General features: G+C 37.5%; 9 non-coding genes across 9 annotated transcripts; all 9 read right to left on the bottom strand.

The window, feature by feature from the left end:
• Positions 1-767: 767 nt before the first annotated feature.
• trnar-ucg (transfer RNA arginine (anticodon UCG)) lies at positions 768-840 on the bottom strand. Its single transcript has one exon. It is a non-coding gene; the product is annotated as a tRNA-Arg (tRNA).
• Positions 841-1,748: 908 nt separating this feature from the next.
• trnar-ucg (transfer RNA arginine (anticodon UCG)) lies at positions 1,749-1,821 on the bottom strand. The gene has a single exon. It is a non-coding gene; the product is annotated as a tRNA-Arg (tRNA).
• A 1,960-nt stretch (positions 1,822-3,781) lies between these two features.
• Positions 3,782-3,854, bottom strand: trnar-ucg (transfer RNA arginine (anticodon UCG)). Its single transcript has one exon. It is a non-coding gene; the product is annotated as a tRNA-Arg (tRNA).
• Positions 3,855-5,111: 1,257 nt separating this feature from the next.
• Positions 5,112-5,184, bottom strand: trnar-ucg (transfer RNA arginine (anticodon UCG)). Its single transcript has one exon. It is a non-coding gene; the product is annotated as a tRNA-Arg (tRNA).
• A 1,960-nt stretch (positions 5,185-7,144) lies between these two features.
• On the bottom strand, positions 7,145-7,217 carry trnar-ucg (transfer RNA arginine (anticodon UCG)). Its single transcript has one exon. It is a non-coding gene; the product is annotated as a tRNA-Arg (tRNA).
• A 1,257-nt stretch (positions 7,218-8,474) lies between these two features.
• On the bottom strand, positions 8,475-8,547 carry trnar-ucg (transfer RNA arginine (anticodon UCG)). The gene has a single exon. It is a non-coding gene; the product is annotated as a tRNA-Arg (tRNA).
• A 1,533-nt stretch (positions 8,548-10,080) lies between these two features.
• Positions 10,081-10,153, bottom strand: trnar-ucg (transfer RNA arginine (anticodon UCG)). Its single transcript has one exon. It is a non-coding gene; the product is annotated as a tRNA-Arg (tRNA).
• Positions 10,154-10,784: 631 nt separating this feature from the next.
• On the bottom strand, positions 10,785-10,857 carry trnar-ucg (transfer RNA arginine (anticodon UCG)). Its single transcript has one exon. It is a non-coding gene; the product is annotated as a tRNA-Arg (tRNA).
• A 1,118-nt stretch (positions 10,858-11,975) lies between these two features.
• Positions 11,976-12,048, bottom strand: trnar-ucg (transfer RNA arginine (anticodon UCG)). The gene has a single exon. It is a non-coding gene; the product is annotated as a tRNA-Arg (tRNA).
• Between the last annotated feature and the right edge of the window lie 1,919 nt (positions 12,049-13,967).

The raw sequence follows: 13,967 nt of genomic DNA, 5'->3' as shown, positions 1-13,967 counted from the left end.
GCCACGCAGTCTATGTGATACAGCCCTATTTGACATTATACAGACTTTGCTATGCAACCATAGACATAAAAATTGTGAACCTAAGCTAGTGATTTTCAACAAGTACAAAGATACTCTTTCCTTCAATCTTTCGATGCAGATTCAGACACAATAATTCTCAGGTCTTGCAGTCTTAGATTATTAAAGTTGAACAACAATGTCCAAGCTTTTCAAAGCAACAAGACCAATGCCTTATTTAGGGAAATTGCAAACATGTACGAATTAGCTGAGCTAATGAAATTAAACGACCCTATTTGACATCATACAGACTTTGCTCTGCAACAGTAGACATCAAAGTTGTGAACCTGTCCGAATGAGGAAAGCTAGTGATATTTAACAAGTAAGAAGATACCTTTTCCCTCAATCTTGCGATGCAGAATCAGACTCAATAATTCTCAGGCCTTGCAATATTAGACTATTAAAGATGAATAACAATGTCCAAGCAACAAGACCAATGCCTTATTTAGGGAAATTGCAAACATGTACGAATTAGCTGAGCTAATGAAATTAAACGACCCTATTTGACATCATACAGACTTTGCTATGCAACAGTAGACATCAAAGTTGTGAACCTGTCCGAATGAGGAAAGCTAGTGATATTTAACAAGTAAGAAGATACCTTTTCCCTCAATCTTGCGATGCAGAATCAGATTCAATAATTCTCAGGCCTTGCAATATTAGATTATTAAAGATGAATAACAATGTCCAAGCCTTTCAAAGAAATTAAACAACCACGAAGGGACTCGAACCCTCAATCTTCTGATTCGAAGTCAGACGCCTTATCCATTAGGCCACGCAGTCTATGTGATACAGCCCTATTTGACATTATACAGACTTTGCTATGCAACCATAGACATAAAAATTGTGAACCTGTCCGAATGAGGAAAGCTAGTGATTTTTAAGAAGTACAAAGATACTCTTTCCTTCAATCTTTCGATGCAGATTCAGACACAATAATTCTCAGGTCTTGCAGTCTTAGATTATTAAAGTTGAACAACAATATCCAAGCTTTTCAAAGCAACAAGACCAATGCCTTATTTAGGGAAATTGCAAACATGTACGAATTAGCTGAGCTAATGAAATTAAACGACCCTATTTGACATCATACAGACTTTGCTATGCAACAGTAGACATCAAAGTTGTGAACCTGTCCGAATGAGGAAAGCTAGTGATATTTAACAAGTCAGAAGATACCTTTTCCCTCAATCTTGCGATGCAGAATCAGACTCAATAATTCTCAGGCCTTGCAATATTAGATTATTAAAGATGAATAACAATGTCCAAGCCTTTCAAAGAAACAAGACCAATGCCTTATTTCGGGAAATTGCAAACATGTCCATATTAGCAGATTTAATGAAATTAAACGACCACGAAAATGCCTCAAAACCTCAATTTTCTATTTTGAAGTAAGACGCCTTATCCACGAGGCAACACCTTCTACTCCATATTCTCCGATATGACATCAAACAGACGTTGCTTAGCAACAACAGACATCAAAATTGTGAACCTATCCGAATGAGGAAAGCTAGTGATATTTTACAAGTACGAAAAGACTATGTCCCTCAATCAGACATAATATTTCTCAGGTCTTGCAGTCTTAGATTATTGAAGTTGAACAACAATGTCCAAGCTTTTCAAAGCAACAAGACCAATGCCTTATTTCGGGAAATTGCAAACATGTTCAAATTAGCTGAGCTAATGAAATTAAACAACCACGAAGGGACTCGAACCCTCAATCTTCTGATTCGAAGTCAGACGCCTTATCCATTAGGCCACGCAGTCTATGTGATACAGCCTATTTGACATTATACAGACTTTGCTATGCAACCATAGACATAAAAATTGTGAACCTGTCCGAATGAGGAAAGCTAGTGATTTTTAACAAGTACAAAGATACTCTTTCCTTCAATCTTTCGATGCAGATTCAGACACAATAATTCTCAGGCCTTGCAGTCTTAGATTATTAAAGTTGAACAACAATGTCCAAGCTTTTCAAAGCAACAAGACCAATGCCTTATTTAGCGAAATTGCAAACATGTCCATATTAGCAGATTTAATGAAATTAAACGACCACGAAAATGCCTCAAAACCTCAATTTTCTGTTTCGAAGTAAGACGCCTTATCCACGAGGCAACACCTTCTACTCCATATTCTCCGATATGACATCAAACAGACGTTGCTTAGCAACAACAGACATCAAAATTGTGAACCTATCCGAATGAGGAAAGCTAGTGATATTTTACAAGTACGAAAAGACTATGTCCCTCAATCAGACATAATATTTCTCAGGTCTTGCAGTCTTAGATTATTGAAGTTGAACAACAATGTCCAAGCTTTTCAAAGCAACAAGACCAATGCCTTATTTCGGGAAATTGCAAACATGTTCAAATTAGCTGAGCTAATGAAATTAAACAACCACGAAGGGACTCGGACCCTCAATCTTCTGATTCGAAGTCAGACGCCTTATCCATTAGGCCACGCAGTCTATGTGATACAGCCCTATTTGACATTATACAGACTTTGCTATGCAAAAGTAGACATCAAAGTTGTGAACCTGTCCGAATGAGGAAAGCTAGTGATATTTAACAAGTAAGAAGATACCTTTTCCCTCAATCTTGCGATGCAGAATCAGACTCAATAATTCTCAGGCCTTGCAATATTAGATTATTAAAGATGAATAACAATGTCCAAGCAACAAGACCAATGCCTTATTTAGCGAAATTGCAAACATGTCCATATTAGCGGAGCTAATGAAATTAAACAACCACGAACGGACTCGAACCCTCAATCTTCTGATTCGAAGTCAGACGGCTTATCCATTAGGCCACGCAGTCTATGTGATACAGCCCTATTTGACATTATACAGACTTTGCTATGCAACCATAGACATAAAAATTGTGAACCTGTCCGAATGAGGAAAGCTAGTGATTTTTAACAAGTACAAAGATACTCTTTCCTTCAATCTTTCGATGCAGATTCAGACACAATAATTCTCAGGTCTTGCAGTCTTAGATTATTAAAGTTGAACAACAATGTCCAAGCTTTTCAAAGCAACAAGACCAATGCCTTATTTAGGGAAATTGCAAACATGTACGAATTAGCTGAGCTAATGAAATTAAACGACCCTATTTGACATCATACAGACTTTGCTATGCAACAGTAGACATCAAAGTTGTGAACCTGTCCGAATGAGGAAAGCTAGTGATATTTAACAAGTCAGAAGATACCTTTTCCCTCAATCTTGCGATGCAGAATCAGACTCAATAATTCTCAGGCCTTGCAATATTAGATTATTAAAGATGAATAACAATGTCCAAGCCTTTCAAAGAAACAAGACCAATGCCTTATTTCGGGAAATTGCAAACATGTCCATATTAGCAGATTTAATGAAATTAAACGACCACGAAAATGCCTCAAAACCTCAATTTTCTATTTTGAAGTAAGACGCCTTATCCACGAGGCAACACCTTCTACTCCATATTCTCCGATATGACATCAAACAGACGTTGCTTAGCAACAACAGACATCAAAATTGTGAACCTATCCGAATGAGGAAAGCTAGTGATATTTTACAAGTACGAAAAGACTATGTCCCTCAATCAGACATAATATTTCTCAGGTCTTGCAGTCTTAGATTATTGAAGTTGAACAACAATGTCCAAGCTTTTCAAAGCAACAAGACCAATGCCTTATTTCGGGAAATTGCAAACATGTTCAAATTAGCTGAGCTAATGAAATTAAACAACCACGAAGGGACTCGAACCCTCAATCTTCTGATTCGAAGTCAGACGCCTTATCCATTAGGCCACGCAGTCTATGTGATACAGCCCTATTTGACATTATACAGACTTTGCTATGCAAAAGTAGACATCAAAGTTGTGAACCTGTCCGAATGAGGAAAGCTAGTGATATTTAACAAGTAAGAAGATACCTTTTCCCTCAATCTTGCGATGCAGAATCAGACTCAATAATTCTCAGGCCTTGCAATATTAGATTATTAAAGATGAATAACAATGTCCAAGCAACAAGACCAATGCCTTATTTAGCGAAATTGCAAACATGTCCATATTAGGCGAGCTAATGAAATTAAACAACCACGAAGGGACTCGAACCCTCAATCTTCTGACTCGAAGTCAGACGGCTTATCCATTAGGCCACGCAGTCTATGTGATACAGCCCTATTTGACATTATACAGACTTTGCTATGCAACCATAGACATAAAAATTGTGAACCTGTCCGAATGAGGAAAGCTAGTGATTTTTAACAAGTACAAAGATACTCTTTCCTTCAATCTTTCGATGCAGATTCAGACACAATAATTCTCAGGTCTTGCAGTCTTAGATTATTAAAGTTGAACAACAATGTCCAAGCTTTTCAAAGCAACAAGACCAATGCCTTATTTAGGGAAATTGCAAACATGTACGAATTAGCTGAGCTAATGAAATTAAACGACCCTATTTGACATCATACAGACTTTGCTCTGCAACAGTAGACATCAAAGTTGTGAACCTGTCCGAATGAGGAAAGCTAGTGATATTTAACAAGTAAGAAGATACCTTTTCCCTCAATCTTGCGATGCAGAATCAGACTCAATAATTCTCAGGCCTTGCAATATTAGATTATTAAAGATGAATAACAATGTCCAAGCCTTTCAAAGAAACAAGACCAATGCCTTATTTCGGGAAATTGCAAACATGTCCATATTAGCAGATTTAATGAAATTAAACGACCACGAAAATGCCTCAAAACCTCAATTTTCTATTTTGAAGTAAGACGCCTTATCCACGAGGCAACACCTTCTACTCCATATTCTCCGATATGACATCAAACAGACGTTGCTTAGCAACAACAGACATCAAAATTGTGAACCTATCCGAATGAGGAAAGCTAGTGATATTTTACAAGTACGAAAAGACTATGTCCCTCAATCAGACATAATATTTCTCAGGTCTTGCAGTCTTAGATTATTGAAGTTGAACAACAATGTCCAAGCTTTTCAAAGCAACAAGACCAATGCCTTATTTCGGGAAATTGCAAACATGTTCAAATTAGCTGAGCTAATGAAATTAAACAACCACGAAGGGACTCGAACCCTCAATCTTCTGATTCGAAGTCAGACGCCTTATCCATTAGGCCACGCAGTCTATGTGATACAGCCTATTTGACATTATACAGACTTTGCTATGCAACCATAGACATAAAAATTGTGAACCTGTCCGAATGAGGAAAGCTAGTGATTTTTAACAAGTACAAAGATACTCTTTCCTTCAATCTTTCGATGCAGATTCAGACACAATAATTCTCAGGCCTTGCAGTCTTAGATTATTAAAGTTGAACAACAATGTCCAAGCTTTTCAAAGCAACAAGACCAATGCCTTATTTAGCGAAATTGCAAACATGTCCATATTAGCAGATTTAATGAAATTAAACGACCACGAAAATGCCTCAAAACCTCAATTTTCTGTTTCGAAGTAAGACGCCTTATCCACGAGGCAACACCTTCTACTCCATATTCTCCGATATGACATCAAACAGACGTTGCTTAGCAACAACAGACATCAAAATTGTGAACCTATCCGAATGAGGAAAGCTAGTGATATTTTACAAGTACGAAAAGACTATGTCCCTCAATCAGACATAATATTTCTCAGGTCTTGCAGTCTTAGATAATTGAAGTTGAACAACAATGTCCAAGCTTTTCAAAGCAACAAGACCAATGACATATTTCGGGAAATTGCAAACATGTTCAAATTAGCTGAGCTAATGAAATTGAACAACCACGAAGGGACTCGAACCCTCATTCTTCTGATTCGAAGTCAGACACCTTATCCATTAAGGCACGCAGTCTATGTGATACAGCCCTATTTGACATTATACAGACTTTGCTATGCAAAAGTAGACATCAAAGTTGTGAACCTGTCCGAATGAGGAAAGCTAGTGATATTTAACAAGTAAGAAGATACCTTTTCCCTCAATCTTGCGATGCAGAATCAGACTCAATAATTCTCAGGCCTTGCAATATTAGATTATTAAAGATGAATAACAATGTCCAAGCAACAAGACCAATGCCTTATTTAGCGAAATTGCAAACATGTCCATATTAGCGGAGCTAATGAAATTAAACAACCACGAACGGACTCGAACCCTCAATCTTCTGATTCGAAGTCAGACGGCTTATCCATTAGGCCACGCAGTCTATGTGATACAGCCCTATTTGACATTATACAGACTTTGCTATGCAACCATAGACATAAAAATTGTGAACCTGTCCGAATGAGGAAAGCTAGTGATTTTCAACAAGTACAAAGATACTCTTTCCTTCAATCTTTCGATGCAGATTCAGACACAATAATTCTCAGGTCTTGCAGTCTTAGATTATTAAAGTTGAACAACAATGTCCAAGCTTTTCAAAGCAACAAGACCAATGCCTTATTTAGGGAAATTGCAAACATGTACGAATTAGCTGAGCTAATGAAATTAAACGACCCTATTTGACATCATACAGACTTTGCTCTGCAACAGTAGACATCAAAGTTGTGAACCTGTCCGAATGAGGAAAGCTAGTGATATTTAACAAGTCAGAAGATACCTTTTCCCTCAATCTTGCGATGCAGAATCAGACTCAATAATTCTCAGGCCTTGCAATATTAGATTATTAAAGATGAATAACAATGTCCAAGCCTTTCAAAGAAACAAGACCAATGCCTTATTTCGGGAAATTGCAAACATGTCCATATTAGCAGATTTAATGAAATTAAACGACCACGAAAATGCCTCAAAACCTCAATTTTCTATTTTGAAGTAAGACGCCTTATCCACGAGGCAACACCTTCTACTCCATATTGTCCGATATGACATCAAACAGACGTTGCTTAGCAACAACAGACATCAAAATTGTGAACCTATCCGAATGAGGAAAGCTAGTGATATTTTACAAGTACGAAAAGACTATGTCCCTCAATCAGACATAATATTTCTCAGGTCTTGCAGTCTTAGATTATTGAAGTTGAACAACAATGTCCAAGCTTTTCAAAGCAACAAGACCAATGCCTTATTTCGGGAAATTGCAAACATGTTCAAATTAGCTGAGCTAATGAAATTAAACAACCACGAAGGGACTCGAACCCTCAATCTTCTGATTCGAAGTCAGACGCCTTATCCATTAGGCCACGCAGTCTATGTGATACAGCCCTATTTGACATTATACAGACTTTGCTATGCAAAAGTAGACATCAAAGTTGTGAACCTGTCCGAATGAGGAAAGCTAGTGATATTTAACAAGTAAGAAGATACCTTTTCCCTCAATCTTGCGATGCAGAATCAGACTCAATAATTCTCAGGCCTTGCAATATTAGATTATTAAAGATGAATAACAATGTCCAAGCAACAAGACCAATGCCTTATTTAGCGAAATTGCAAACATGTCCATATTAGGCGAGCTAATGAAATTAAACAACCACGAAGGGACTCGAACCCTCAATCTTCTGACTCGAAGTCAGACGGCTTATCCATTAGGCCACGCAGTCTATGTGATACAGCCCTATTTGACATTATACAGACTTTGCTATGCAACCATAGACATAAAAATTGTGAACCTGTCCGAATGAGGAAAGCTAGTGATTTTCAACAAGTACAAAGATACTCTTTCCTTCAATCTTTCGATGCAGATTCAGACACAATAATTCTCAGGTCTTGCAGTCTTAGATTATTAAAGTTGAACAACAATGTCCAAGCTTTTCAAAGCAACAAGACCAATGCCTTATTTAGGGAAATTGCAAACATGTACGAATTAGCTGAGCTAATGAAATTAAACGACCCTATTTGACATCATACAGACTTTGCTCTGCAACAGTAGACATCAAAGTTGTGAACCTGTCCGAATGAGGAAAGCTAGTGATATTTAACAAGTAAGAAGATACCTTTTCCCTCAATCTTGCGATGCAGAATCAGACTCAATAATTCTCAGGCCTTGCAATATTAGATTATTAAAGATGAATAACAATGTCCAAGCCTTTCAAAGAAACAAGACCAATGCCTTATTTCGGGAAATTGCAAACATGTCCATATTAGCAGATTTAATGAAATTAAACGACCACGAAAATGCCTCAAAACCTCAATTTTCTATTTTGAAGTAAGACGCCTTATCCACGAGGCAACACCTTCTACTCCATATTGTCCGATATGACATCAAACAGACGTTGCTTAGCAACAACAGACATCAAAATTGTGAACCTATCCGAATGAGGAAAGCTAGTGATATTTTACAAGTACGAAAAGACTATGTCCCTCAATCAGACATAATATTTCTCAGGTCTTGCAGTCTTAGATTATTGAAGTTGAACAACAATGTCCAAGCTTTTCAAAGCAACAAGACCAATGCCTTATTTCGGGAAATTGCAAACATGTTCAAATTAGCTGAGCTAATGAAATTAAACAACCACGAAGGGACTCGAACCCTCAATCTTCTGATTCGAAGTCAGACGCCTTATCCATTAGGCCACGCAGTCTATGTGATACAGCCCTATTTGACATTATACAGACTTTGCTATGCAACCATAGACATAAAAATTGTGAACCTGTCCGAATGAGGAAAGCTAGTGATTTTTAACAAGTACAAAGATACTCTTTCCTTCAATCTTTCGATGCAGATTCAGACACAATAATTCTCAGGCCTTGCAGTCTTAGATTATTAAAGTTGAACAACAATGTCCAAGCTTTTCAAAGCAACAAGACCAATGCCTTATTTAGCGAAATTGCAAACATGTCCATATTAGCAGATTTAATGAAATTAAACGACCACGAAAATGCCTCAAAACCTCAATTTTCTGTTTCGAAGTAAGACGCCTTATCCACGAGGCAACACCTTCTACTCCATATTCTCCGATATGACATCAAACAGACGTTGTTTAGCAACAACAGACATCAAAATTGTGAACCTATCCGAATGAGGAAAGCTAGTGATATTTTACAAGTACGATAAGACTATGTCCCTCAATCAGACATAATATTTCTCAGGTCTTGCAGTCTTAGATTATTGAAGTGTCCAATGTCCAAGCTTTTCAAAGCAACAAGACCAATGCCTTATTTCGGGAAATTGCAAACATGTTCAAATTAGCTGAGCTAATGAAATTAAACAACCACGAAGGGACTCGGACCCTCAATCTTCTGATTCGAAGTCAGACGCCTTATCCATTAGGCCACGCAGTCTATGTGATACAGCCCTATTTGACATTATACAGACTTTGCTATGCAAAAGTAGACATCAAAGTTGTGAACCTGTCCGAATGAGGAAAGCTAGTGATATTTAACAAGTAAGAAGATACCTTTTCCCTCAATCTTGCGATGCAGAATCAGACTCAATAATTCTCAGGCCTTGCAATATTAGATTATTAAAGATGAATAACAATGTCCAAGCAACAAGACCAATGCCTTATTTAGCGAAATTGCAAACATGTCCATATTAGCGGAGCTAATGAAATTAAACAACCACGAACGGACTCGAACCCTCAATCTTCTGATTCGAAGTCAGACGGCTTATCCATTAGGCCACGCAGTCTATGTGATACAGCCCTATTTGACATTATACAGACTTTGCTATGCAACCATAGACATAAAAATTGTGAACCTGTCCGAATGAGGAAAGCTAGTGATTTTCAACAAGTACAAAGATACTCTTTCCTTCAATCTTTCGATGCAGATTCAGACACAATAATTCTCAGGTCTTGCAGTCTTAGATTATTAAAGTTGAACAACAATGTCCAAGCTTTTCAAAGCAACAAGACCAATGCCTTATTTAGGGAAATTGCAAACATGTACGAATTAGCTGAGCTAATGAAATTAAACGACCCTATTTGACATCATACAGACTTTGCTCTGCAACAGTAGACATCAAAGTTGTGAACCTGTCCGAATGAGGAAAGCTAGTGATATTTAACAAGTCAGAAGATACCTTTTCCCTCAATCTTGCGATGCAGAATCAGACTCAATAATTCTCAGGCCTTGCAATATTAGATTATTAAAGATGAATAACAATGTCCAAGCAACCACGAAGGGACTCGAACCCTCAATCTTCTGATTCGAAGTCAGACGCCTTATCCATTAGGCCACGCAGTCTATGTGATACAAACCTATTTGACATTATACAGACTTTGCTATGCAACCATAGACATAAAAATTGTGAACCTGTCCGAATGAGGAAAGCTAGTGATTTTTAACAAGTACAAAGATACTCTTTCCTTCAATCTTTCGATGCAGATTCAGACACAATAATTCTCAGGCCTTGCAGTCTTAGATTATTAAAGTTGAACAACAATGTCCAAGCTTTTCAAAGAAACAAGACCAATGCCTTATTTCGGGAAATTGCAAACATGTCCATATTAGCAGATTTAATGAAATTAAACGACCACGAAAATGCCTCAAAACCTCAATTTTCTATTTTGAAGTAAGACGCCTTATCCACGAGGCAACACCTTCTACTCCATATTCTCCGATATGACATCAAACAGACGTTGCTTAGCAACAACAGACATCAAAATTGTGAACCTATCCGAATGAGGAAAGCTAGTGATATTTTACAAGTACGAAAAGACTATGTCCCTCAATCAGACATAATATTTCTCAGGTCTTGCAGTCTTAGATTATTGAAGTTGAACAACAATGTCCAAGCTTTTCAAAGCAACAAGACCAATGCCTTATTTCGGGAAATTGCAAACATGTTCAAATTAGCTGAGCTAATGAAATTAAACAACCACGAAGGGACTCGAACCCTCAATCTTCTGATTCGAAGTCAGACGCCTTATCCATTAGGCCACGCAGTCTATGTGATACAGCCCTATTTGACATTATACAGACTTTGCTATGCAAAAGTAGACATCAAAGTTGTGAACCTGTCCGAATGAGGAAAGCTAGTGATATTTAACAAGTAAGAAGATACCTTTTCCCTCAATCTTGCGATGCAGAATCAGACTCAATAATTCTCAGGCCTTGCAATATTAGATTATTAAAGATGAATAACAATGTCCAAGCAACAAGACCAATGCCTTATTTAGCGAAATTGCAAACATGTCCATATTAGGGGAGCTAATGAAATTAAACAACCACGAAGGGACTCGAACCCTCAATCTTCTGATTCGAAGTCAGACGGCTTATCCATTAGGCCACGCAGTCTATGTGATACAGCCCTATTTGACATTATACAGACTTTGCTATGCAACCATAGACATAAAAATTGTGAACCTGTCCGAATGAGGAAAGCTAGTGATTTTCAACAAGTACAAAGATACTCTTTCCTTCAATCTTTCGATGCAGATTCAGACACAATAATTCTCAGGTCTTGCAGTCTTAGATTATTAAAGTTGAACAACAATGTCCAAGCTTTTCAAAGCAACAAGACCAATGCCTTATTTAGGGAAATTGCAAACATGTACGAATTAGCTGAGCTAATGAAATTAAACGACCCTATTTGACATCATACAGACTTTGCTCTGCAACAGTAGACATCAAAGTTGTGAACCTGTCCGAATGAGGAAAGCTAGTGATATTTAACAAGTAAGAAGATACCTTTTCCCTCAATCTTGCGATGCAGAATCAGACTCAATAATTCTCAGGCCTTGCAATATTAGACTATTAAAGATGAATAACAATGTCCAAGCAACAAGACCAATGCCTTATTTAGGGAAATTGCAAACATGTACGAATTAGCTGAGCTAATGAAATTAAACGACCCTATTTGACATCATACAGACTTTGCTATGCAACAGTAGACATCAAAGTTGTGAACCTGTCCGAATGAGGAAAGCTAGTGATATTTAACAAGTAAGAAGATACCTTTTCCCTCAATCTTGCGATGCAGAATCAGACTCAATAATTCTCAGGCCTTGCAATATTAGATTATTAAAGATGAATAACAATGTCCAAGCCTTTCAAAGAAATTAAACAACCACGAAGGGACTCGAACCCTCAATCTTCTGATTCGAAGTCAGACGCCTTATCCATTAGGCCACGCAGTCTATGTGATACAAACCTATTTGACATTATACAGACTTTGCTATGCAACCATAGACATAAAAATTGTGAACCTGTCCGAATGAGGAAAGCTAGTGATTTTTAACAAGTACAAAGATACTCTTTCCTTCAATCTTTCGATGCAGATTCAGACACAATAATTCTCAGGCCTTGCAGTCTTAGATTATTAAAGTTGAACAACAATGTCCAAGCTTTTCAAAGCAACAAGACCAATGCCTTATTTAGCGAAATTGCAAACATGTCCATATTAGCAGATTCAATGAAATTAAACGACCACGAAAATGCCTCAAAACCTCAATTTTCTGTTTCGAAGTAAGACGCCTTATCCACGAGGCAACACCTTCTACTCCATATTCTCCGATATGACATCAAACAGACGTTGTTTAGCAACAACAGACATCAAAATTGTGAACCTATCCGAATGAGGAAAGCTAGTGATATTTTACAAGTACGATAAGACTATGTCCCTCAATCAGACATAATATTTCTCAGGTCTTGCAGTCTTAGATTATTGAAGTGTCCAATGTCCAAGCTTTTCAAAGCAACAAGACCAATGCCTTATTTCGGGAAATTGCAAACATGTTCAAATTAGCTGAGCTAATGAAATTAAACAACCACGAAGGGACTCGGACCCTCAATCTTCTGATTCGAAGTCAGACGCCTTATCCATTAGGCCACGCAGTCTATGTGATACAGCCCTATTTGACATTATACAGACTTTGCTATGCAAAAGTAGACATCAAAGTTGTGAACCTGTCCGAATGAGGAAAGCTAGTGATATTTAACAAGTAAGAAGATACCTTTTCCCTCAATCTTGCGATGCAGAATCAGACTCAATAATTCTCAGGACTTGCAATATTAGATTATTAAAGATGAATAACAATGTCCAAGCAACAAGACCAATGCCTTATTTAGCGAAATTGCAAACATGTCCATATTAGCGGAGCTAATGAAATTAAACAACCACGAAGGGACTCGAACCCTCAATCTTCTGATTCGAAGTCAGACGGCTTATCCATTAGGCCACGCAGTCTATGTGATACAGCCCTATTTGACATTATACAGACTTTGCTATGCAACCATAGACATAAAAATTGTGAACCTGTCCGAATGAGGAAAGCTAGTGATTTTCAACAAGTACAAAGATACTCTTTCCTTCAATCTTTCGATGCAGATTCAGACACAATAATTCTCAGGTCTTGCAGTCTTAGATTATTAAAGTTGAACAACAATGTCCAAGCTTTTCAAAGCAACAAGACCAATGCCTTATTTAGGGAAATTGCAAACATGTACGAATTAGCTGAGCTAATGAAATTAAACGACCCTATTTGACATATACGCCTTATCCATTAGGCCACGCAGTCTATGTCATCAGACTTTGCTCTGCAACAGTAGACATCAAAGTTGTGAACCTGTCCGAATGAGGAAAGCTAGTGATATTTAACAAGTCAGAAGATACCTTTTCCCTCAATCTTGCGATGCAGAATCAGACTCAATAATTCTCAGGCCTTGCAATATTAGATTATTAAAGATGAATAACAATGTCCAAGCCTTTCAAAGAAACAAGACCAATGCCTTATTTCGGGAAATTGCAAACATGTCCATATTAGCAGATTTAATGAAATTAAACGACCACGAAAATGCCTCAAAACCTCAATTTTCTATTTTGAAGTAAGACGCCTTATCCACGAGGCAACACCTTCTACTCCATATTGTCCGATATGACATCAAACAGACGTTGCTTAGCAACAACAGACATCAAAATTGTGAACCTATCCGAATGAGGAAAGCTAGTGATATTTTACAAGTACGAAAAGACTATGTCCCTCAATCAGACATAATATTTCTCAGGTCTTGCAGTCTTAGATTATTGAAGTTGAACAACAATGTCCAAGCTTTTCAA

Source organism: Oncorhynchus clarkii, unplaced genomic scaffold (genome assembly GCF_045791955.1).
Source record: "Oncorhynchus clarkii lewisi isolate Uvic-CL-2024 unplaced genomic scaffold, UVic_Ocla_1.0 unplaced_contig_10893_pilon_pilon, whole genome shotgun sequence".
Classification (NCBI taxonomy): Eukaryota; Metazoa; Chordata; class Actinopteri; order Salmoniformes; family Salmonidae; genus Oncorhynchus; species Oncorhynchus clarkii.
This window is presented reverse-complemented; position numbering and strand designations above follow the sequence as displayed.